Genomic DNA, 26,437 nt, shown 5'->3' with positions numbered 1-26,437 from the left:
TAACCCTATTCCTAAACTTATACCTAATCCCAACCCTATTCATAATCCCAATCCTAACCCTAATTCCAACACTAACCCTATTTCTAACCCTAATTCTAACCCCTAACCCTATTCCAAATCCCAACCCTAACCCTAATTCCAACCCTTACTCTAATTCCAACCCCAACACTAATTCCATCCCCAACCCTAATTCCATCCCCAACCCTAATTCCAACCCCAACCCTAATTCCATCGTTACCCTAATTTTAGCCCTAACCCCTAACCCTAATTCCAACCCTAACCCTAATTCCGACCCTAACCTTAACCCTATTCCTAACCCCATTCCAAATCCTAACCCTATTCCTAATCCAAACCCCAATCCTAATTCCAACCCTAACCCTAATTCCAACCCTAACCCCTAACCCTAGCCCTATTCCTAATCCCAACCCTAACCCTAATTCCAACCCTAACCCCTAATCCTATTCCTAATCCCAACCCTACCCCTAATTCCAAACCTAACCCTAAATCCAACCCTAACTGTTGTGATTTCTCTCTCTGGCTTCCCTCTGGTGATTACTGAAGGTAGTGGAGCTGGTCAGATTGACAGAGGGGTTGCGAGTTCTCTTTCTGGACTCCCTCTGGTGGTTACTGGAGGTAGTTCGAGCTGATCTGAGTGACAGAGGCTTGCCACCTGATAATGAGGAAGACAATTGGAGATCTGGGGTTTCTGATTGGGATTTAAGACAGCTGACTCCCTCTATCCCTGCTTGTGATTTTCTTCCTGTTCATTCTGAGGTCTGATGTCTCCTGCTCTTTCCCTGCATGTTCAGCTGAGTGGTTCATTTGTTATTCTGTTTGCATTTGATCTGGTTTTGTTTATCTCTGCTTTGTGCTGGTCAGCCAGCTCCGGCTGGGGCTGTGCTGAATCACCGCCCATATGTTACTGCATGTGCCAGTTTGTTTTGTCCTGTTATATTGGTCTCTTTTTGCTTTGCTTTCAGAATATACCAGAGTGCTGATATAGTGAGGGCAAAGTCGTGTGACTTCAGTGCTTTGTGCATCAGACATGTTGGACTTTTTGCAGGGTTTTTTGCGAGATAACAGACTGTCTTTCCTTTCCTGTCCTGTCTAGTCAGTGTGGGCCCCATCGTTTGCTCAGTCTATTTTTCTGTCTGTGTTTGTGTTTTCATCTTGTCTCACCGACAATATATGTTTGGGGGCTATCTATTCCTTTGGAGTCTGCTCCGGGGCAGTTTAAATTTCCACATTCTTGCTTTAGGCTTAGTTAGCTCTCCGGCTGTGCCGAGGCATCTAGGATCATCGTAGGCATGCTCCACAGCTACTGCTAGTTGTGTGGACAGGATCAGGGGTATGCATCCACTTAGTTACCAACCTCTCTGGTTTTCTGTGGCTTAGCTTGGGCCTGCTATCCTCCTCGGTGCCCACTCATAACACCTAACCCTATTTCCAACCCTAACTCTAACCCCTAACCCTATTCCTAATCCCAACCCTATTCCTAAACCCAACCCTAACCCTAATTCCAACTTTAACCCTAATTCTAACCCTAACCTTAATCCCTATCCCTATTCCTAATCCCAACCCTAACCCTAATTCCAACCCTAACTCTAATTCTAACTCTAACCCTAATTCCAACCCCTAACCCTATTCCTAATCCCAACCCTAACCCTAATTCTAACCCTAACTCCAACCCTAACCATAATTCCAACCCTAACCCTAATTCTAACCCCTAACCCTTATTCCAACCCTAACCATAATTCCAACCCTAACCCTAATTCCATCCCCAACCCTAATTCCAACCCTAACCCTAATTCTAACCCTATTCCTAATTCCATCCCTAATTCCAACTCTAACCCTAATTCCAACCCTAACCCCAAATCCTAACCCTATTCCTAATTGTATTTCTAATCCCAACTCTATTCCTTTTCTCAACCCTAACTCTAATTCCAACCCTAACACCTAACCCTAACCCTAATTCCAACTCTAACCCTCACCCTATTCCTAATTCCAACCCTATTCCTAATCCCAACCCTAATCCTAATTCCAACCCTAACCCCTACCCCTATTCCTAATCCCAACCCTAACCCTAATTCTGACCATAATCCCTAAACCTATTCCTAATCCTAACCCTATCCCTATTACTAATTCCACCCCTAACCCTAATTCCAACCCTAACCCTAACCCTAATTCCAACTCTAACCCTAACTCCAACCCGAGCCCTATTATTAATCCCAACCCTAACCCTAATTCCAACCCTAACCTTAATGGGAAAATGAAAAATATATTTTCTTTATTTCATTATATTTCTCTAACTAAGGGGGTTATTTACAATTTTTTTACTATGATCGCTGTGATAGAATTTATCACAGTGATCAAAATGTACATTGAATGAGTGAAATCTGCTGGCAGATCGTAGCAGGTGCATTGCGCTTGTGCCCGCCATTTTCTTCCCAGAACAAGATGATGGCGCCCACCAGAGGATGCAGGAGGGCCCGAGGACCACCGAGAGGTACTAGGTGGATCCGGTTAATAATGGCGATCGCAAAAGCGGGGTCGGTAAAAACCGACCCAGATCATGTTCTCTGGGGTTTCGGGTACCCCCGGCAGCCGAGACCCTGGAGAAAATCCGACTCTGGGGGGCGCTATACACTTTTTCCGCAGCACCGTTAATTAACGGCACTGTGGTTTAAGTACCCTTAACTGCCGCCGTTAAAAGGCGTATCGGTGGTTGTTAAGGGGTTAAACAAGCCAGACTTCTTGCTGGTGATCAAACACTCATGCAATAAAATGCAAATTAAATATGTACAAATCATACAATGTGATTTTCTGTTTTTTTTAGATTCTGTGTCTCACAGTTGAAGTGTACCTACAATATAAATTACAGACCTGTCAATTCTTTGTAGGTTTGAAAACTTGCAAAATCGGCAGTGTATCAAAGACTTATTTTCCCCACTTTATATAAAAAATGTATGCAGGCAGTAAATCTCTCTATTCTTGGTCAATTGTTAAATATGCTGGATTATCTAACTGAGGCATTTTTTTCTACAACCCTTAACCTCATACTGTCTTTCTTACGCAACTGTTAAAATGTATTGTCTCTGCAAACCAGCGAGCAATCATCAAATTATCACTTTCCAAACAGGACATGGAACGCTTTCATTGCAGGAGAAGCCGAGATTATTAATGTCTCCATCTCACAATGTGTCTGAGTAGAGCCTGGAGAGCGCCACACTCTGGTACTTTCAAGTTATTTTAAAGATCTGCAAAGGAAGGAGTGGAGGAACAGGACAGAGGGGAAAGTGAGAGAGAGTAATGCTCCTATATTTTCGCAGTTCAAACCAGAACCTACTTCTGGTAATGTGAGAGGCTCAATCAGGCGCCAAGTGGATAAGGCTGTAGACAGCGAGGCCAAAAAAACACTGATATTTGCCAGCACCTGCAGATAGGAGGCAAATAATTGGAACATGTAAGAAAGAAAAAAAAAACTTTGTTAGATGTTAGTATTTTGTAAGCGCCTCTGGCAGGGGCTCCTGCAAGGAATTTAATCAGCCGAGTTGTTTAAGCTAAGCTTTGAAGACAGTTCGGGGCTGCTAGTAATGAACTTCATATCATCTGCAACTCCTGTCTGCTGACGACATTCAATTTGTTAATTCTGCACAGGCGATAGGGATGAGACTTGGAAGTGACGATTGTGTTTTTTTTCTGTTTAGCTAGGGATTAAAGGGTTACATCTTCATAATTAGCAATTATTGAAGAGATGAGAGAAATGTATCAATAATCACTTACCTCTCACCCAATACTATCTGTGTTCTTGTAGTTATTTCATTAGAGAAATGTAAGTAAGGCAGCATGTTCCAAGTTGATTACACAGATTTTTAGCACAGATTTGCTTACAAAAAAAACCTGCAGTGTAATATAGTCGTGGCTAATTGAATGAGACCTCTTTAAATCTAATGTACACATCATTGAAAAGTATGTGCATATTGTGTGGGGCATATATTAGCATTTCAATTCTTTTTGCAGAATTCATTATGGATTTGACTCTTTGCAATGCAATGGGAGAAATTTGTTGAAAAATTTGCAAAAACACATGTCGAAGCTGATCGCTTACAAAAAATATGAATAGGTTTCGTGTTTTGATCCCCATTAGAGGATTAAAGTCACTCACTAATTCAAGCAAACGGATCTGTGAAAAGATGCATTGGCACATGGATTGTAAAAACTGAAACACCAACCAAAAATAATGGAACTAGCACACTAATTAAAAAAGCCTGTTTTTCACATATGAAGAAAAAAAAATGGACACTTATACGAAGCCAAACTAGTAGAATTTATGCAGCTAAATAAATGTACTGCTCATTAGAATGCTTTTTACCAGTTTTTAGTAGTTTTTTTCAAAAGCTGCAAAATAAGAAAAGGGAAATGCAACAATTACAATTGGGTAAGAGAAAAATGCATTTCATTAAAGAATATAAAAATGGGAACAAAAAGGGGGAAGGAGAGTGAGGAAAATGGGCCAAACATGAAGCTGACTGCGGGGAGTAAGGAAATACCACACAGAAGGGGCTCTATAGTGTTTCTTCATCATAGCTCCCAACTGTCTCGAATTCAGCGGGTCTGTTCCGCCACATCAGAGCTTTGTCCCAACTTCTGATATTCGTCTCTCTCTGATATCTTCAACAATCGGTTGGCCCTTCCCTGGAGTGGGGCCACATCTCTGCATAAATTTAATTTCATATTCATTGCTTTTTCACTTGTAATCTTAACCTATAGTTCAGACAGTGGCCTCAAACAGAATATACATGTCCATAGAGATATATTATATATTTCACTGTATTTTTAGGTTCCCTGTACACTGAGGTGAAGAAAAAGTCAGGTTTTTTTTGTTCCTATAAAACTGCTTAAGATAATAAAAAGCAATTACAAAAAGGTAATTGTTTTTTGTGAGTCTCCTTTGTAATCCAACCCACAATTCTCAACATTACAGGCAGGACCTAAAGCTATTGAGCCACAGAATCTGGTGATGTAATGGAGAGAATTTTGTATACTTGATCTGTATTGCAGGCTCTGACTCCACAGCCATATGTAGCATGCATGTAGTATGTATGTAGTATGTATGTAGCATGTAGTATGTATGTAGCATGTATGTAGTATGTATGTAGCATGCATGTAGTATGTATGTAGCATGCATGCAGTATGTATGTAGCATGCATGTAGTATGTATGTAGTATGTATGTAGCATGTAGCATGTATGTAGCATGCACGTAGTATATATGTAGCATGTAGTATGTATGTAGCATGCATGTAGTATGTATGTAGTATGTATGTAGCATGTAGTATGTATGTAGCATGTAGTATGTATGTAGCATGCATGTAGTATGTATGTAGTATATATGTGGTATGTATGTAGTATGTATGTAGTATGTATGTAGCATGCATGTAGTATGTATGTAGTATGTATGTAGCATGCATGTAGTATGTATGTAGTATGTATGTAGCATGCATGTAGTATGTATGTAGTATGTATGTAGCATGCATATAGTATGTATGTAGCATGTAGTATGTATGTAGCATGCATGTAGTATGTATGTAGCATGCATGTAGTATGTATGTAGTATGTATGTAGCATGTATGTAGCATGTAGTATGTATGTAGCATGCATGTAGTATGTATGTAGCATGCATGTAGTATGTATGTAGCATGTAGTATGTATGTAGCATGCATGTAGTATATATGTGGTATGTATGTAGCATGTAGTATGTATGTAGCATGCATGTAGTATGTATGTAGTATGTATGTAGTATTTTTTTTTTTTTAAACATTTAACACATTAGCCGGATGATGGGACTACTACTGTCCCATCATTGGCTAATGTGTCAATCACTGTCATGGTAGCAGGCATCGCCAGATGGGACTTGTAGTCCCATCGGACGATGCCTGCACAGACCCCCGGACATCAGCACAGCCCCCCGGCAGGCCGGTACAGACCCCCACAGGGTGCACAGACCACCGGCAGGCCGGCACAGCCCCCCGGCAGGCCGGTACAGACCCCGGGCAGTCCACACAGCCCCCCGGTTGCCGGCACAGCCCCCCGGCAGGCCGGCAGAGACCCCCGGAAGGCCCGAAATGACGGCGCATCATGATGCGCACACACCGCGCATCATGATGACGTCATTTCGGCTGTCAATCAACTTTGAACTTCCGATTCCGATGCCCGATATTGAAAAAATATCGGATGTCGGTATCGGAATTCCGATACAGCAAGTATCGGCCGATACCCGATACTTGCGGTATCGGAATGCTCAACACTAGTGTTCACATTTCCAAAAAGTATTGTCAAACACCACCAAAGTGGCATCAATTTCACCACAGTAGAAATAGTATATTAACCCCTTTCTGACATGAGACGTACTATCCCATGATTATCACAGCTGACGCCCAGCACTATGTGTCAGGGGAGGTCACGGACCGCCCCTGGAACGTTAACCCCTGGCACACTGAGATCAAACATGATCGCAGTGTACCAGGGGATTAGGAAAGCACTGGCAGGGAGGGGGCTCCCTCCGTGCTTCCCTGAGACCCCCGGAGCAGCGCGATGTGCTGCGCTGTCAGAGGGTCTCCTCCCTTCGGGGGCCTGCAGGGTGGCAGCTTCCTCAGTGCCTGCAGAGAGCAGGCACGGAGGAAGCCTGGAAGCTGTGCAGTGCCTGTCAGATCTGACACATTACAGTGATGTCCCCCTGGGACAATAAAATAAAGTAAAAAAAAAGTATAAAAATAATTTATAAAAAAAATCCCTAAATAAATATATAAAAAAATATTCCCTAATAAATTGATTTTTTGGAAGTAAAAAAAAACAATAAAAGTACCGTATATACTCGAGTATAAGCCGACCCGAGTATAAGCCGACCCCCCTAATTTTGCCACAAAAAACTGGGAAAACTTATTGACTCGTGTGTAAGCCGAGGGTGCACAGTGAGTGGCCTCAGTTATCTGCAGTGTGTGGCCCCAGTTATGATGCACAGTGAGTGGCCCCAGTTATGATGCACAGTGAGTGGCCCCAGTTATGATGCACAGTGAGTGGCCCCAGTTATCTGCACAGTGAGTGGCCCCAGTTATCTGCACAGTGAGTGGCCCCAGTTATGGTGCACAGTGAGTAGCCCCAGTTATGATGCACAGTGAGTGGCCCCAGTTATGATGCACAGTGAGTGGCCCCAGTTATGCAGAGTGAGTGGCCCAAGTTATGATGCACAGTGAGTGGCCCCAGTTATGCACAGTGAGTGGCCCCAGTTATGGTGCACAGTGAGTGGCCCCAGTTATGATGCACAGTGAGTGGCCCCAGTTATGCACAGTGAGTGGCCCCAGCTTTGCTGCACAGTGAGTGGCCCCAGCTTTTCTGCACAGTGAGTGGCCCCAGCTTTACTGCACAGTAAGCGGCCCCAGCTTTTCTGCACAGTGAGTGGCCCCAGTTATCTGCACAGTGTGTGGCCCCATCATGCTGCTGCTGCCGCTGCCTCCCTTACAAAAAAAAACAAAAACCTGTATGCTCACCTCAGTCGCTGCCCCCTGCTCATCAGCGTTGCGCTCTGCAGTGACTGTGCAGGCAGAGAGCGCGATAGCGCCCTCTGACCTGAATGTCACTTCAGAGGACGCAAGACAGCAGAGTGCAGGGACAGGTGAATATGCCTCCCCCCCCGTTCATACTCACCAGGTCCTGGCGCTTGTCTCTGCAGCTCCCCTGCTTGTTGTTCCATGTTGTCTGCGCTGCTCTCTTCCTGGTTCAGCGGTCATGTGGTACCCGCTCATTAAATATGCGCATATTTAATGAGCGGGTACCATTTGACAGCTGAAGCAGGAAGAGAGCAGCGCCGACAACATGGAACAAGCAGGGGAGCTGCAGAGAAGGGTGAGTATGATCTGACACCCCCGCTCCCCCTCCCCTGCCGATCCCCCCGGTATATGACTCGTGTATAAGCCGAGAGGGGGACTTTCAGCCCAAAAAAATGGGCTGAAAATCTCGGCTTATACACGAGTATATACGGTACACATATTTAGTATCGCCGCACCCGTAACAACCCACCCTATAAAACTGTCCCAATAGTTAACCCCTTTAGCGAACGCCTTAAAAAATAAAAAACAAAGCAAAAAACAATGCTTTAACATCACACCATATAAATAGCCATGGTGCCACTGAAAACGTCATCTTGTCACGCCAGAAGTGAGCTGCCACACAGCATCATCAGCGAAAAAATAAAAAAGTTATAGCTTGCAGAATAAAGCGATGCAAAAATAATTATTTTTTATGTAATGAAAAATAATTGCATATAATAATTTCATTGCATAAAAGGGCCAAAACAGAAAAAAAGACATAAATGAGGTATCGCTGTAATCATACTGACCCAAAGAATAAAACCGCCATATCAATTATACCACAAGCGGAACGGTGTAAGTGCACACCCCCAAAAGAAATTCATGAAATGCTGGTTTTTGTTCATTTTGCGTCCCAAAAATCAGAATAGAAAGCGATCAAAAAAGTCACGTGCCCGAAAATGGTACCAATAAAAACGTCAACTCGTCCTGCAAAAAATAAGACCCTACATGACTCGATGGGTCAAAATATGGAAAAATTATAGCTCTCAAAATGTGGTGATGCAAAAACTATTTTTACAGTAAAAAGCATCTTTTAGCGTATGACAGCTGACAAACATAAAAACCTGCTAAAAATAGTAAGTCAAACCCCCCTTTATCATCCCCTTAGTTAGGAAAAAATAATAAAATTAAAAAAAATGTATTTATTTCCATTTTCCCATTAGGGTTAGGGCTAGGGTTAGTGTTAGAGCTACGGTTAGAGCTAGGGTTAGTGTTAGAGCTAGGGTTAGGGATGAGATTAGGGTTAGAGTTGGAGTTAGAATTGGGAGGTTTCCACTGTTTGGGCACATCAGGTGCTCTCCTAACGCAACATGGCATCTGATCTCAATTCCAGCCAATTCTGCGTTGAAAAAGTCAAATGGTGCTCCTTTCCTTCCAAGCTCTGCCATGCGCCCAAACAATGGTTTACCCCCACATATGAGGTATCAGCCTACTCAGTACAAATTGGACTACACCTTTTGGGGTCCAATTTCTCCAGTTACCCTTTGGAAAATAAAAATTTGGGGGCTAAAATATCATGTTTGTGGAAAAAATATGATTTTTTATATTTTCACGCCTGGGCAATATAAACTTCTGTGAAGCACTTGGGGATTCAAAGTGCTCACCACACATCTAGATAAGTTCCTTGGGGGTCTAGTTTCCAAAATGGGATCACTTGTGGGGGGTTTCCACAGTTTAGGCACATCAGGGGCTCTCCAAAGGCAACATGATACCCGCAGACTATTCCATCAAAGTCTGCATTCCAAAACATCACTACCTTCCGAGCCCCGACGTGTTCCCATACAGTAGTTTTCTCCCACATATGGGGTATCAGCGTACTCAGGACAAATTGGACAACAACCTTTAGGGTCCAATTTCTCCTGTTACCCTTTGTAAAATAAAAAAAATGGGGACTAAAAGATATTGTTTGTGGAAAAATATGATTTTTTTATTTTCACGCCCAGGCGTTATAAACTTCTGGGAAGCATTTGGGGGTTCAAAGAGCTCACCACACATCTAGATAAGTTCCTTGGGGGGTCTAGCTTCCAAAATTGTGTCATTTGTGGGGGGTTTCCACTGCTTAGGCACATCAGGGGCTTTCCAAACGCAGCATGGCGTCCAATCTCAATTCCAGCCGAAAAAGTCAAATGGCGCTGCTTCCCATGCGAAAAAAATAGTGGTTTACCCCCACATGTGGGGTATCAGCGTACTCAGGACAAATTGCACAATAACGTTTGTCGTCGTGTTACCCTTGGGAAAATAAAAATTAGGGGTGAAAAGATCATTTTTGTGGAAAAAGTATGAATTTTTAATTTTACGGCTGTACGTTTAAACGTCTGTGAAGCCCTTGGGGGTTCAAATTTCTCACCATACATCTAGATAAGTTCCTTGGGGGGGTCTAGCTTCCAAAATGGTGTCATGTGTGGGGGGGTTTCCACATCAGGGGCTCTCCAAACGTGACATGGCGTCCGATCTGAATTCCAGCCAATTTTGCATTGAAAAAGTCAAATGGCGCTCTTTCCTACTGACCTCTGCCATGCACTGAAACAGTGGTTCCCCCCACATATCTGGTATCCGCATACTCAGGACAAATTGCACAATAACTTTTGCAGTCCAGTTTCTCCTGTTACCCTTGGTTAAATAAAAAAAAAATTTGGACCTAAAGTAATTTTTTTGTGGAAAAAAAGTTACACGTTTTAATTTTTTTTTTTAAACATTCAAAAAATTCCTGTGAAGCACCTGAAGGGTTAGTAAACTTCTTGAATGTGGTTTTGAGCACCTTGAGGGGTGCAGTTTTTAGAATGGTGTCACTTTTGGGTATTTTCTATCATTTAGACCCCTCAAAGTGACTTCCAATGTGATGTGGTCCCTAAAAATAAAATGCTGTTCTAAAATGAGAAATCGCTGGTCAACTTTTTAACCCTTATAACTTCCTAACAAAAAAAAATTGGGCTCCCAAATTGTGCTGATGTAAAGTAAACATGTGGGAAATGTTATTTATTAGGTTTTTTGTGTGCCATATCTCTGTGATTTAAGGGCATAAAAATTCAAAGTTGGAAAATTGCGAAATTTTCGCCAATTTTCTGTTTTTTTCACAAATAAACGCAAATTATATGAATGAAATGTTACCACTATTATGAAGTACAATATGTCACAAATAAACAATGTCAGAATCCCTGGGATCCATGGAAGTGTTCCAGAGTTATTACCTCATAAAGGGACAGTGGTCAGAATTGTAAAAATTGGCCCGGTCATGAATGTGCAAACCACTCTTGGTGGTAAAGGAGTTAAGGACTGACAGTTCTTCCACTACACCCAATCCAGCAGATCGACACCCTACAAGGAGTGTTCACATTTAAGGAAATGAGGACCTTACACCACAGAAGCGGCATCAATTTCACCACAGTAGAAATCGTATAATAAGGACCGACAGTTCTTCCACTATACCCAATCCAGCAGATGGTCACCCAACCAGGAGTGTTCTACACCACAGTAGGAATAGTATAATAGGGACTTACATTTCTTCCACTACACCCAATCCAGCAGATGGACACCAAACCAGGAGTGCTCACATTTCCAAAAATTATTGGCAGACACCACCAAAGTGGTATCAGTTTCACCACAGTAGAAATAGTATAATAGGGACTGACATTTCTTACACTACACCCAATCCAGCAAATGGACACCCAACCAGGAGTGTTCACATTTCCAAAAATGATTGGCAGACACCACCAAAGTGGCATCAGTTTCACCACAGTAGAAATAGTATAATAGGGACCATCAGGTCTTCCACTAAACCCAATCCAGCAGATGGACACCCAACCAGGAGTGCTCACATTTCCAAAAATTATTGGCAGACACCACCAAAGTGGCATCAGTTTCACCACAGTAGAAATAGCATAATAGGGACCGTCAGGTCTTCCCCTAAACCCAATACAGCAGAAGGACACCCAACCAGGAGTGTTCATATTTCCCAAAATTATTGGCTTACACCACCAAAGTGGCATCAGTTTCACCACAGTAGAAATAGTATAATAGGGACTGACATTTCTTCCACTATACCAAATCCAGCAGATGGAGGCCCAACCAGGAATGTTCACATTTCCAAAAATTATTGACAGACACCACCAAAGTGGCATCAATTTCACCACAGTAGAAATAGCATAATAGGAACTGACTGTTCTTCCACTACACCCAATCCAGCAGATGGACACCCTACAAGGAGTGTTCACATTTAAAGAAATGAGGACGTGACACAACCAAAGTGGAATAACTGTCACGAGAATAGAAATAGTATAATTGGGACTGACACATCTTCCACTACAGCTAACCAAGGAGATGTTGACCAGCCAAGACTGTTCACATTTCCAAAAATTTGTATTAACATCAGCAGCAGCAGCCGCCACAGCAGGCACAGAAGCCACACTAAAGATATCACAGAGTGCAGTTACGTGACATTTAGGCTATGTACCCACATATGCAGAAAAAAACAGACTTCTTCCCAGGAAAAACATGCGTTTTTTTATGCATTTCTTTTGTACTGTTTTTTTTCATGTTTTTTAAGCATTTTCTACAGGAGCATCCTACTCATAGAATATAGTTAGAAATACGGATTTTTCTGCAAAATTAATGAACATGCTGTTTTTTTACCACGATGCGTTTTTTTCACAGAAAAAATGCATCATGTGCACAATAATTGCGGAATTCATTAAAAAGAATGGGATGCATCTTGTAGGAATTTTGAAGCATTTTTGCCAGGAAAAACGCTTAGAAAACATGAAAAAAAATGCTTCATGGGTACACAGCTTAATGCATCACACTAAAAATGCGATATCACTTAGTCTGTACAATCTGTTATTGGAGTGAAAAAGTCCTTGGAGAACCATGACTTGTTCATCTTAATGAAAGTTAGGCTGTCTACATTTCAGGGGACAGCCGGATGCGCTTATCCATCAGGACACCACCAGCAGCGCTGAAGACTTGTTCTGCGAGAACGCTGGCTGCCGGGCATGTTAAAACCTCCAAGGCGTGTGAGGCGAGCTTAGGCCATTCATCCATTTTGGAAGACCAAAATATGAAAGGGTCCAAACCCTCTCTGATGGTATTGATATTTAGTTCTAGATACTCCTATACCATCCTCTCCATTCGTTCACCACGTGTAAGACTTGGACTCTGTTATGCTGGTGCATGAGTTGATCTAAAAAAAGTGTCAAAGGACTCACAGAAATTGCTTTTTTCACCACTGCTGCTGCTAATGTTTTTGTTCTGACGAATTGATGGGTCGGAGGTTGGGAGTCTACAGTTGCGATGCAAAATGTGGGCTTCACTGCTGCCTTGAGGAAAAGCTCGCTTAAGGTTGGGTAAAGGCGTGTTTTGATCCTCCAGCATTCGCTGGTCCCTTTCTAGGGTGGGAATCATCTGTCAAAATTTGGTTTGATACCTTGGATCTAATAAAGTTGCAACCCCGTAGTTAGCATTATTCCTAATCACAACTATAAGGATCATGTGCAGCAAGAAGGCACTCATATGTCGGGCTCTACCATGAGGTCCAAGCCCATGCTGTATTGCTGGCTGGGTAACAATGAGGCTCGTTTCCTCCGTCCCCTCAAGCCAACCATGAACAACAGAGAGGGAATGATTATCCTCTTCATCTTACAGTTGCTTGCTCATCACCTCTTCCACCTCCATTTGTTCCTCGGATCTTGCACCTTCGATAACAGTTTGTCTATTATCACCATCCCCCCTCGATCGCAGAAATCCACCCTCCCTTGTCACCCATCTCTGTGATGACAGTCTTGAACAATGTTTTCCCTTCAGCATCCTCCTCTGCTTCCTCCTCTTCTTCTGGGACCACCATCTTCTCCTGCAGGCTATTCAAAGTCTGCTCCAGCATATAGATGACTGGAATAGTGATGTTGATGATGGCAATCGTCAGCGCTAACCATCTTAGTAGCCATTTTGAAACTGTGCAAAAGGGTGCAGAGGTCCTTAAATGAGATAAGCACCACGTCTGCTCTGCATTGGCCCAGGCTATACGACATGACATACTGCGTCAGGGCTCATTGTTGCTGCCACAGTCGTTACAACATGTTCAGAGTGGAATTCCACCGAGTCGGCAAATCGCATATCAACCTCAACCTGTTAACTGGCATGTACAAAAACCTCTGTATTGATGCAAGTCGATGAGCAGAAATGAACACACAGCTTACGTGCTTTCTGGTGCAGCTCACCCAGGCCAGGATAGTGACTGAGAAAATGCTGTACCACCACGTCAGGGCCGGACTGGGACTAAAATTCAGCCCTGGCATTTGAAGTTACACAGGCCCACTAGTCACATGGTGACTATATAATATTTTTGTACAGTTGTAGGTTACAAGCAGTGACAGGAGATTAACACGACTATATAACATGTAGTCACAGCTGTGCCCAGTATTTCAGCTCAGTCCTATTTATTGCTTTTAGGTACAGTACTCCTCCCAAAGCTCTGTCCCCTTTTGTACACACGGTGACAGAATTCCTGGCAGAACTGCTATCCATTGGGTAACCAGACCCCCTGGTCATAGCTGCCCCTATCATACCTCCCAACTTTTGAGGAAGGGAAAGAGGGATAAAGACTGCGGCGCGCAACTAGTCACACCCATGTCCACGCCTAATCGCACCCATTTAGCACTGCTGATCACACTGACTTGTACTGAGGGCACAGTGGCTGGCATTATGGGCACACTGACTGGCACTACGGAAGAGAGAAAACAGAGAGAGAGAGAAAAAAGAAAAAAAAGAAAGAGGGAAAAAAGAAAGAAAGAACAGAGAGAGACAGTGAGAGAACAGAGAGAGAAAGAAAGAGGGGAAAGAAAGAACAGAGAGAGACAGAGAAAGAATAGAGAAAGAAAGAGGGGAAAGAAAGAACAGAGAGAGACAGAGAAAGAATAGAGAGAGAAAAAAGTAAAGTAAAGAAAAGAAAGAAAGAACAGAAAGAAAGAAAGAGAGGAAAGAAAAAGAAAGAAAGAGGGGAAAGAAAGAACAGAGAGAGAGAAAGAAAAAAAAAGATTAGAGAGAGAAAGAAAGAACAGAGAGAGAGAGAAAGAAAATGAGGGAAAGACAGAACAGAGAATGAGAAAGAACAGAGAAAGAGAGAAAGAAATAAAGAAAGATTCTATAAAGATACTATAGCAGCCCGGCTCCCATTGTAGTGCCCACCTGAGCCTCCTGGTGCAGGACATATCATGATCCACTCACATGGCCGGCATCCCCGATTTCAAGGCGATCCTGCTGTCTCCGCTGTCGGAGGAGGACACGGTGATGGGTGTGAAGCATTCCTGGTTCTGTTACAATCTCCTCAAGAAATTATCTCATTTCCGGTCAGCTTCAAGCACATCACTTCAGGTGGAACATCACGTGTGTGTTTTAAAATGCTCCTCGGGGCTCCGCCGTATACTCCTGTGTCCATGGGAAAAGCCCGCTTTGTATGCTTCGTACACACTTGGCTCCGCTCCGTACACATATGGCTCCGCTCCGTATACCCCAAACACACGCGGCTCTGTTCCGTACACCTCATACACACACGGCTCCTCTCCATACACTTCGTACACACGCGGCTCCGCTCCGTACACCTCGTACACGCGGCTCTGTTCCGTACACCTCGTACACGCGGCTCCGCTCCGTACACCTCGCAAACACACGGCTCCGCTCCGTACACCTCATACACACACGGCTCCGCTCCGTACCTCATACACACATGGCTTCGCTCAGTACACCCCATACACATACAGCCCTGCTACATCTACCCTGTAAACCCTTCCTGACCCCACACATACTTATCTCATCCAGCACCATGGCAACAGCACAGCAGAGTCTTGCAGACACCAAGAGGCAAGGCTGTGCGCACAGGACCTGTGATGAGGTCACAGGAGGGGCGGAGTCAGGGGTCACATGATCAGGGGTCTGGACAAAGGCTCCTGATCATGTGACCCCCTGACTCCTCCCCTCCTGTGACCTCATCACAGGTCCTGTGAACAGAGAAGGCAAGCGACACTGTGAGTGGCTGCGGGGGCGGGGGCATCTCATGCTACGGCGAGGATGGGGTGCGTGGGGGGAGGAGTGGTGGCTTATCTCCCTGCAGTGCGGGAGGAACTTGGAAACTATCACCGCCGTGCCCACAGAGGGCCGGCGGCAGGAGCCACAGTTGCCGCAGCCGCTGGCAAGCGGCCAGATGATCGGGCGCTGCCGCCCGTGGCCCACATGACAGCGGCCCAGCGGGAAAATGCCCGGTTGGTTATATTGCCAATCCGGGCCTGCACCACGTTGAGGACGTAAGCCATGCAAGGCACCTGTGTGAGCTTGTCTCACCATAGGGCCGCCACCAGGTTTGCACCGTTATTGGACACTGCCTTCCCTGGATGCAGGTTCAGCGGAGACAGCTATTGATCAACCTCAGCTCTTCATCTGTATGACTGTGACGTGCCCCAGAGGCCATGGGATACTCGGTACCGGGCCGCTCATCTTAAAGGGATGTGTCACAGTGGCAGTGACCAGGCCCGTGGCCCCAAGCGGTCATGTTAAAGGGGAGTATTGATTAGGGATAAAGTTTATGTAGTGATTTGTGAAGCCAGTTGGAGTGTTCGACTGTAGTATAGCCGGTACAGCAGATTATCCCTGGGGGAGTAAATGATGATAGCAGTGCAGATATTTAACCCTCTCCAACCAGGGCTGACCCCCAGAGATTGTAATGGAAGTAGAAGGCCCGGAGTAATAAGGCAGGAGACAAGGAAAGCCAATTTATCATTTACTGTAGTTCAGGTGCAGTTCAGAGGAGATATTACAACTCTCACAAGGTTACAGTCTGTTCTGCAAAATGGGAGTTATCCTTCACTCTGCTGTGACTCGGTGTAAGCTTCCTGCTATTTTAATCCCTTCAGGGACCAAGGCTTCCCGGAGTCTAGAACTACCAGTATAGCCACTACTCACTGTGTATTCCTCCTCTGGAAACTTGCAGCTTGCATCCTGGATGAAGCTCAAGTTTCTTCTTGCACAATCCTTCACTGATCCTAGTTTGTTGCAGTCTTCCCAGGGAAAACACTCTGTTGTTGGTTGTATAAACCCACACAGTTTCTCAACTTACCACCCTGCTCTGAAAGCATGGATGGCCTAGAGGCTGACTCCCTGATTCTTCTTAGCTTTGCTCCTGGAGGAAGCACAAGGCATGGCTTCCAAGAGCATTCTCCATTCTCTCCCTCTTCTTCTTCTTCACTGAAACAACTCTGCTGCTCCCCCTCCCAGTTAGGGTATGTCTGCAAAGCTCTAAGCTTCAGACAAGAACGGGAGTGAGGTAAATTGTGTGTGTGTTGTGGTCTCTAGCAGAGAAAACATAACTCCCATTGCTCACAAAACACATACAAAACAGTACATATTTAACCCTTTTGAGGCGGTAAAGACACAGGGCGCCACATTCCCCCCCTAGTTAAAGGTAGCATGCCCTCGGGTTACAAACGAAACATAAGCATATAACAAATTACATAACAGTTAACCTAAGTATAGGTAAACAGTCACATTAACTGAGTTGAGTCGTGGATTACAGCCCAAAACCACTTCTGATTGGTTGGATCGTCCCTGAGTGCAGCTGCAAGGCACACAGACCATAATAGAAAATTCACTGCACTGGCTGTTTTAGATGGCTTCCTGCCAAGGCATGATGAACAGTTTTTCTTCACAAGTTTAAGAGTCTTTACACAAGTTTTTGTAGTAGAAAAAGGCATATTAACTACTGAAATCTCACATTAGTCCATGTGGGCACAATTTCTTCAACATTTTTAGTAATGTTACACAAGGCAAAATTCAATGTAAGTACAACTCAATACTAACTTATTAATCTTAGAATATTTTTACAAATCATTTCTATAGCGAGATGGGGTTTGGCCCTGTGTGCTACACTGTGATCTGCGCAAGATAGTAACACTAGACGACTTCCTACAACTCTTTGAACTTACCATGGGTACAACAGGTTCACTGCTGACTGTGGGCAAGTTATCTGATTCTCCCACATGCAAAGTGTTAGTGGTTGGCATTAGCGACTCATCGCTTCCAAAACAATTTAATATCTCTGGTAAAGACCTTTTTCGGAGCACCATCACTGGAACTACCACTGTGTTGTTAACTTGTAGCCAAGAACTAGGCAATTCACCTAGAACAGTGTGAATCTTGGTATCAGTCTTTTCCATCAGCTGAGGATCTTCCTTTAGGGCCTATCACACTAAGCAATATCGCTAACAATAACGCTATAGCGTCATTGGTTTTTGTGACGTTATAGCGATATTGCTAGCGATATCACTATGTCTGATACTTACCTCCGACCGCTCCCCTGCTGGTTATCGCTGATCGTGTGAGAACGACTGGGCCGTTTCTCGTCATCATCTTCCTGCTGGGCTTCCTGCTGTGGAGACGAGCAACGCGTGGACGCGGGCGGGAGGACGTCAGGATCGCCTCGTCTGACAGGTAAGTAACGACCCCTGACCAGTTGTGAGTTCATTTTCCCCTTCATTACTGAGGCCCGAGGAACTCCCTCTTCTGGTAAAGAAAGGTAGTGAGCCTGATTATCAAACACCTGAGGCTGATGATGATGACTGGCTGAGTGGAGTTACTGACTGGATATAAGGCTGCCGACGCCCTTCTGCCCTGCGGGTGATTTCTCTGTGGGATCCTTGGAGACCAGTCTGAATTCCTGCTCCTCTAAAGATAAGTTTGCTGCTCGGCCGTTTGCTTTGTGCTTTGACTTTGTTTTGCTTTGTTTTTCTGGATTTCTGCCATTCCCTGCTGGGGTGTGCTGAATTCATTTAGCTCTGTCTTCTGAAAATACCTGAGTGCAGATTTAGTTTTTGAAGCCTAGCTGCTTCAGGGCCTTTTTCATATCAGCTTGTTGGCTTATGTCTTTGATAGGGTTTTGGCAGATTGCAGACAGCAGCCTTCCTGTCCTTTCCTATCTAGGTAGTTTTGGGCCCCATCTTTGCTCAGTCTATCTTTCTGTCTGTGTTAGTATTTTCATCTTGCTTCACGGTCATTATATGTTGGGGGCTGCCTATTGCTTTGGGGTCTGCTCTGGGGCAGTTTAGATTTCCTCTTTCTTTCTTTAGGCCTATGTAATTCTCCGGCTGTGATCGAGGGGTCTAGGGCATCGTAGGAACCCCCCACGGCTACTGCTAGTTGTGTTGATAGGTTCAGGGATCTGCAATCTGATAGTTGCCAACTTCTCTGGTTTTCTGGACTTAGCTTGTATTTCTGCTTTTGCCTCCTACGGTGACTCATTCATAACAGAATCACCAGCCATACCGCAGATCCTAGGGTACTCAATAGCAGGAAAGAATTGTAAAAAAAAAGTGTATATTTTTTCCTCTATATCTCTGAGGCTGTAGGGGGAATTTTTTGTTCTCTCAATGGAGATAAAGCAATTGTCTGATCGTGTGGAGCAGCTCGCTGCGGAAGTGCGGGGAATTTCCGCCTACCTTGCTCATTCACATGCTGCTGAACCAAAGATTCCTACACCTGATGTATTTTTTGGGGATCGGTCTAAATTTTTGAATTTCAAAAATAATTGTAAATTATTTTTTGCCTTGAAGCCTAACTCGTCAGGGAGCTCCGCGCAGCAGGTTAAAATTGTCATCTCTTTGCTGCGTGGCGATCCCCAGGATTGGGCGTTTTCTTTGAAACCAGATGATCCTATTCTGACTAATGTGAACGCATTCTTTCAAGCTTTGGGGTTGTTGTATGACGAACCTAATGCCATTGATCAGGCTGAAAAGACCCTGCTGGCATTGAGTCAGGGTCGTGATTCTGCAGAATTGTACTGTCAAAAATTCCGAAAGTGGGCAGTACTTACTACCTGGAATGATATTGCCTTGGCTGCTCTCTTTCGGAAGGGGTTGTCAGAAGCCGTAAAAGATACTATGGTGGGATTTCCTGTTCCCTCAGGTCTTGACGATTCTATGTCATTAGCCATTCAGGTTGATCGGCGTTTGCGCGAACGCAAAGCTGCACGAGAGGTGTTGCCACCTGTTGAACAAATGTCTGAACCTATGCAATGTGATAGAGTTTTTTCCAGAGAGCAGTGTCAGGAGTTCAGAAGGCGTAATAAGTTTTTTTCTGTGGAGATGCCTCGCATATTATTTCTGTCTGTCCTAAACGAGAGAAACGCTTTGCACACACGTTTTCTGTTGGGGGTGTTCAACCTAAGTTTCTTCTGGCTATTACTCTGATCTGCTCCCTGTCCACATTTTCCGCCAAGGCTTTTGTGGATTCGGGAGCAGCCCTAAACCTAATGGACTTGGATTTTGCTAAACGTTGTGGATTTCCGATGACACCTCTGCAGACGCCTATCCCTTTGAGGGGGATTGATGCTACTCCTTTGGCTAAAAATAAACCCCAGTTTTGGACCCAGGTGGTAATGCGGGTCGCCCCAGACCATCAAGAATATTGCAGATTTTTGGTGTTGCATAATCTGCATGATACTATTGTTCTGGGGTTTCCCTGGTTACAGATTCATAATCCAGTTTTGGATTGGAAATCTGTGTCTGTGGTGAGTTGGGGTTGTCGGTGTGCCTTTAGTGAGGCTCTGGTGTTTTCCACCTCTCCTCAGTCGCATGATGTTCCTGATTATTTGGCGGACTTTTATGATGTATTTAGTGAGAATGAGTCTGCGTCTCTGCCTCCTCATAGGAGTTATGACTGTGCAATTGAACTGAGCCCGGGGTGTAAATTTCCCAAGGGTCGGCTCTTCAATTTATCTGTACCCGAGCACGAAGCTATGCGATCCTATATTAAGGAGGCATTGGAGAAGGGTCATATTAGACCATCCTCATCACCCTTAGGTGCCGGTTTGTTTTTTTTGTAGCCAAAAAGGATGGATCATTAAGACCTTGTATTGATTATCGTGCCCTCAACAAAATTACTGTTAAATATCAGTATCCGTTACCCCTGATTTCTGATCTATTCTCCAGAGTTAAAGGTGCTTGCTGGTTTCCCAAGCTTGACCTCAGGGGGGCGTATAATCTTATTCGCATTAAGCATGGGGATGAATGGAAGACGGCGTTTAATACTCCGGAGGGACATTTTGAGTACCTGGTGATGCCTTTTGGGATCACTAATGCCCCTTCTGTCTTCCAGTGCTTCATGAACGATATTTTCCGAGATTTTGTCGATAAATTTTTGATTATCTATCTGGATGATATTTTGATCTTCTCCAAGGATTGGGATTCTCATGTGGAACATATTCGGACTGTGTTCCGGATCTTGAGGGAGAATTCCCTGTATGTCAAAGGATCTAAATGCCTTTTTGGAGTACAGAGGATTTCTTTTTTGGGATTTATTTTGTCCCCGTCAACTATTGAAATGGACCCGGCCAAGGTACAGGCCATTCACGATTGGGTTCAGCCCACTTCTTTGAAGGCCCTCCAGAAGTTTTTGGGTTTTGCTAATTTTTATCGGAAATTTATAGAAAAATTTTCTAGTATTGCCAAGCCATTGACTGATTTGACTAAGAAGGGTGCTGATGTGTTAAATTGGTCTCCAGAGGCTGTTTCTTCCTTTCAGGAGCTGAAGCGAAGATTCACCTCCGCCCCGGTTTTGCGGCAACCTGATGTCTCAGTTCCATTCCAGGTAGAGGTGGATGCTTCTGAGATTGGTGCAGGAGCTGTTTTGTACCAAAAGGATCCTGTAACATCTAAAATGAATTCCTGTGCTTTCTTTTCCCGAAAGTTCTCTCCATCTGAATGTAACTATGATGTGGGGAATAGGGAACTGCTGGCCATGAAATGGGCATTTGAGGAGTGGAGACATTGGTTGGAGGGAGCTAAGCATCAAGTCGTGGTCCTCACTGACCACAAGAATTTGATTTACCTAGAGTCGGCTAAGCGCTTGAACCCTAGACAGGCTAGGTGGGCCTTGTTTTTTACACGTTTTGATTTTGTGGTTTCTTTTCTTCCTGGAACAAAGAATGTCAAGGCAGACGCCCTCTCTAGGAGCTTCTTTGCTGATTCTCCTGTGGTGACCAAGCCTGCTACCATCTTAGGCGAAGGGGTAGTTCTTTCTGCCATCTCGCCCGATTTGAGGTGTGCTCTGGAAGAGTTCCAGGAGGACAAACCTGAGCGTTGTCCCAGTGGAAAGTTGTATGTTCCTGACCAGTGGAAGAAGAGAGTGATGTCTGAAGTTCATTGCTCTGCTTTGGCTGGTCATCCAGGTATTTTTGGTACTAGAGATCTGGTGAGTCGGTTTTTTTGGTGGCCCTCCTTGTCTCGTGATGTCAGGAATTTTGTGCAGTCCTGTGTGACGTGCTCCCGGTCTAAATCGTGTTCTCGCTCTAGTGGGTTGTTGATGCCTTTGCCTGTCCCCAAGAGGCCATGGACCCATATTTCAATGGATTTCATCTCTGATATGCCTGTCTCTCAGAGGATGACTGTTATTTGGGTGATTTGTGATAGGTTCTCTAAGATGGTTCATCTTGTACCACTCCCTAAGTTGCCGTCTTCCTCTGAGTTGGTGCCCCTGTTTTTACAACAGGTGGTTCGTTTGCACGGGATTCCTGAGAACATTGTATCTGACAGAGTAGTCCAGTTTGTGTCTAGATTCTGGAGAACTTTCTGTTCCAGGCTGGGAATTCAGTTGTCCTTCTCCTCTGCTTTTCACCCTCAGACCAATGGGCAGACAGAGAGAACAAACCAGACCTTGGAGTCATATTTGAGATGTTTTATTTCTGCTGATCAGGATGATTGGGTTTCATTTTTGCCCTTGGCCGAATTTGCTTTAAATAATAGAGCTAGTTCTGCCACTTTGATGTCACCTTTTTTTTGTTACTTTGGGTTTCATCCTCGATTTTCTTCAGGGCAGGTGGAGCCTCTCTCTGCCTGCCGAGGTGTTGACACTGTGGTGGAGAGAATGCACCAGATCTGGGACCAAGTGGTGGATAAGTTATCTCTCTCCCAGGAAAAGGCCCAGCGGTTTTCCAACCGACATAGGACCATTGGTCCCCAGTTTAAGGTTGGTGATATGGTGTGGTTATCATCAAAAAATATTGCTATGAAGGTGTCTTCTCCTAAGTTTAAGCCTAGATTTATTGGACCTTACAAGATTGTGGAGATTATTAATCCGGTCTCTTTTCGTTTGGCTCTTCCTGTCACATTTAAAATCCATAATGTGTTCCATAAATCTTTGTTGAAGAGGTTTGTTGAACCTGTTCCGGGGGTGGCACCTCCAGACCCTGTAGTGGTTGAAGGTAACATGGAATATGAGGTAGAGAAAGTACTGGATTCCCGTCTGGCTAGACGGAGACTCCAGTATTTGGTTAAGTGGAAGGGTTATGGTCAGGAGGATGAGTCCTGGGTCTCTGCCTCTGATATTCATGCCAAAAGATTGGTGCGTGCCTTTCATCGGGCTCACCCTGATCGCCCTGGTGGTGTAGTTGAGGGTTCGGTGACCCCTCCTCAAGGGGGAGTTACTGTTGTGAGTTCATTTTCCCCTTCATTACTGAGGCCCGAGGAACTCCCTCTTCTGGTAAAGAAAGGTAGTGAGACTGATTATCAAACACCTGAGGCTGATGATGATGACTGGCTGAGTGGAGTTACTGACTGGATATAAGGCTGCCGACGCCCTTCTGCCCTGCGGGTGATTTCTCTGTGGGATCCTTGGAGACCAGTCTGAATTCCTGCTCCTCTAAAGTTAAGTTTGCTGCTCGGCCTTTTGCTTTGTGCTTTGACTTTGTTTTGCTTTGTTTTTCTGGATTTCTGCCATTCCCTGCTGGGGTGTGCTGAATTCATTTAGCTCTGTCTTCTGAAAATACCTGAGTGCTGATTTAGTTTTTGAAGCCTAGCTGCTTCAGGGCCTTTTTCATATCAGCTTGTTGGCTTATGTCTTTGATAGGGTTTTGGCAGATTGCAGACAGCAGCCTTCCTGTCCTTTCCTATCTAGGTAGTTTTGGGCCCCATCTTTGCTCAGTCTATCTTTCTGTCTGTGTTAGTATTTTCATCTTGCTTCACCGTCATTATATGTTGGGGGCTGCCTATTGCTTTGGGGTCTGCTCTGGGGCAGTTTAGATTTCCCCTTTCTTTCTTTAGGCCTATGTAATTCTCCGGCTGTGATCGAGGGGTCTAGGGCATCGTAGGAACCCCCCACGGCTACTGCTAGTTGTGTTGATAGGTTCAGGGGTCTGCAATCTGATAGTTGCCAACTTCTCTGGTTTTCTGAACTTAGCTTGTATTTCTGCTTTTGCCTCCTACGGTGACTCATTCATAACACTGACCACTGCGATATCACTGATGAGATCTGCCTGTGTGGCAGCTCACTAGCGACCACTTAGCGATGCACCAGAGATCCTGACCGCATCATATCGCTGGTCGGGATCGCTGGTGCATCGCTAAGTGTGACAGTACCTTTAGTCTCAACTCTTTCACGCAATTGTGCTGGACATACTTTCAGATTGTCTCTGGATACGGTGGTACACGTTTTTCCGCCGTCTTTGGAGATGGTACACACTTTGCTGTTGTCATTACTAGATGGTTGTGGTTGAATAGTGTAAGGCTGAGCCTCCCATTGGTCATCTAACTTGTGGTTTCTTCTCTTTTTCTTTAGCACTTGTTCACCTGTTGGTAAGGGGGTTGCCACAGCATGTTTATTAAAGTTCCTTTCCTGTTTTTGCCTAGCTTGAGCAAGACTTTCCTCTACACATAGCTGAACTTTTTGATACTGCAGTTGTCTTTCTGAATTCCAATCAGTGTCCAATTGGCTGGATATGGTTTCAGGCGTTAGGACTCTCATTTCCAGATCGATCAGGAGTTTACCTGGCCATGCACGCATCAAGTAAGCTGGGGCATATCCTGTTGCGCTGGTTGGGATATGGTTGTACATTTCAATCAAATCAGGTAATTTCTCCGGCCATTAGTTCCTTTCTTCTAGTGGTAGGATCTGCAATAAATTGATCACCAGATGATTGAGTTTTTCGCAAAGACCATTGCCTTGTGGATGGTATGGTGTAGTTCTGATCTTTTTACATCCAAAGAGGGAGCAAAATTCTTGAAAGACGTCTGCTTCAAAGCCTGGACCTCTGTCTGTCAGCACTTGATCTGGGTAGCCATGGGGTTTGCAGAAATATTCCTGGAATGCCTTTGCAACTTTTCTTGCTGTTTGGTCTTTCACCGGAACGACCACTAGGAAATGGGAATAGTGATCCACTATTGTTAAGGCATAGGTATACCCCGATCGACTTGGGGTTAGTTGCACGTGGTCTAAGGCCACCAGTTCCAAAGGTTGTTTAATGATGATGGGCTGCAAGGGGGTCCTTTGATTGACAGAATTCTTTCTTCTGAGATTACATGGGCCACATTCCCTACACCACTGTTCAATAGACCATCTCATACCTGTCCAGAAGAAGTGGTTGCGGATGACTACTTCCAGCTTTTTCCAACCAAAGTGTCCCGCTTGATTGTGGTAAGCTTCCAAGACCATGGGCACGTCTTTTCTGGGGACCACGATCTGCCAGACCAGTTCATGCATACGTGGGTCAATAGCTCTTCAGATCAACTTGCCTTCATAAAGGAACAGCTTCTTTCCCTCTTTCCACAACTGTTGGACATCTGCAGGTGCATTAGGAGCTGGAGATGAATCTGCTTCTCCAAAGAGTTCTTTGACTATACATATAGCCGGTTCACTGCTCTGCGTCTCTGCCCAACCATGGTGAGGAAGTGAATTAAGGGAAACTTCATGAACAGCAAGACTTCTCCCTGTCGCGTGGTTAGAGTCTTGGGAGGCACTGTGGCGGTGGAATGCTGGCATCTCTATTTCTTCCAGGTCTTCTAGATCTTATGCTTGATCAGTAGCATTTGGCATACAGGACAAAGCATCAGCATTTTTCCGTTTTTAGTGCCAGCTCAGTATTTAATGACAAACTCATAATTGGACAACCGAGCCATCCATCTTTGTTCCAAGGCGCCGAGCCTGGCAGTCTCCAGATGGGTTAACGGATTGTTGTCCACATAGATGGTAAATTTAGATGAGGCCAAATAGAGCTTGAACCTTTTGTTCACTGCCCAAACGATAGCGAAGAATTCTAGCTTGAATGAACTATAGTTGGTAAGGTTCCTCTCAGTAGGACGAAGCTTCCGACTGGCGTAAGTAATAACTTTCTCCTTACCCTGCTGCACTTGAGATAGGAGAGCTCCTAACCCAACATTGCTGGCATTGGTGTGCAGGATAAACAGCTGATCATAGTCTGGATACGCTAAGATATCTTCTCCAGTAAGTGCTTTCTTAAGGCTGTTGAATGACTCATCCAACCTAGCGTTCCACTCAGTCAGGGGACTCTTGCCACTGGCCTTTTTGGGTTGATGTGGAGAAACAGGACCCGTTCCTCCCACGTCACCAAAGTGACGTAACTACACAGGCAAAGCTCTCCGGCGCCCCCTTTGTCTCTCAGGTCAGTAACTGCACCTAGAGCAAATGGCCGCCGGGGAGGATGTCCTGTTACCCGCTGGGTATTCTAAGATTCGTAATGAGAGTAAAAGCATCAGCCCAAGATTAATTTTATGGTTTAATTGCCTTAAAGGGCGCACTAGATAATTACAGAAATACACAGTAAGCTATACAATGGAATTACAGTGGATTTGCAGTCAGAGTAAAATATAACAATAAGGGTACAAGACTTATAGATATTAAGCTGGAGGTCAATTTACCAGATTGTAGGTTGCATGTGGGTGCCGCAAGCTCTGCAGTCCACAGGTACAAGAATCTTAGTTGCCGGACAGACCCCAAAGTGTGGCCGCTGCTCCCCTTGGCAGATCTGTCC

This window comes from Dendrobates tinctorius, unplaced genomic scaffold (assembly GCF_039654945.1).
Source record: "Dendrobates tinctorius isolate UK_male_01 unplaced genomic scaffold, ASM3965494v1 ptg000162l, whole genome shotgun sequence".
Taxonomy (NCBI): domain Eukaryota; kingdom Metazoa; phylum Chordata; class Amphibia; order Anura; family Dendrobatidae; genus Dendrobates; species Dendrobates tinctorius.
This window is presented reverse-complemented; position numbering follows the sequence as displayed.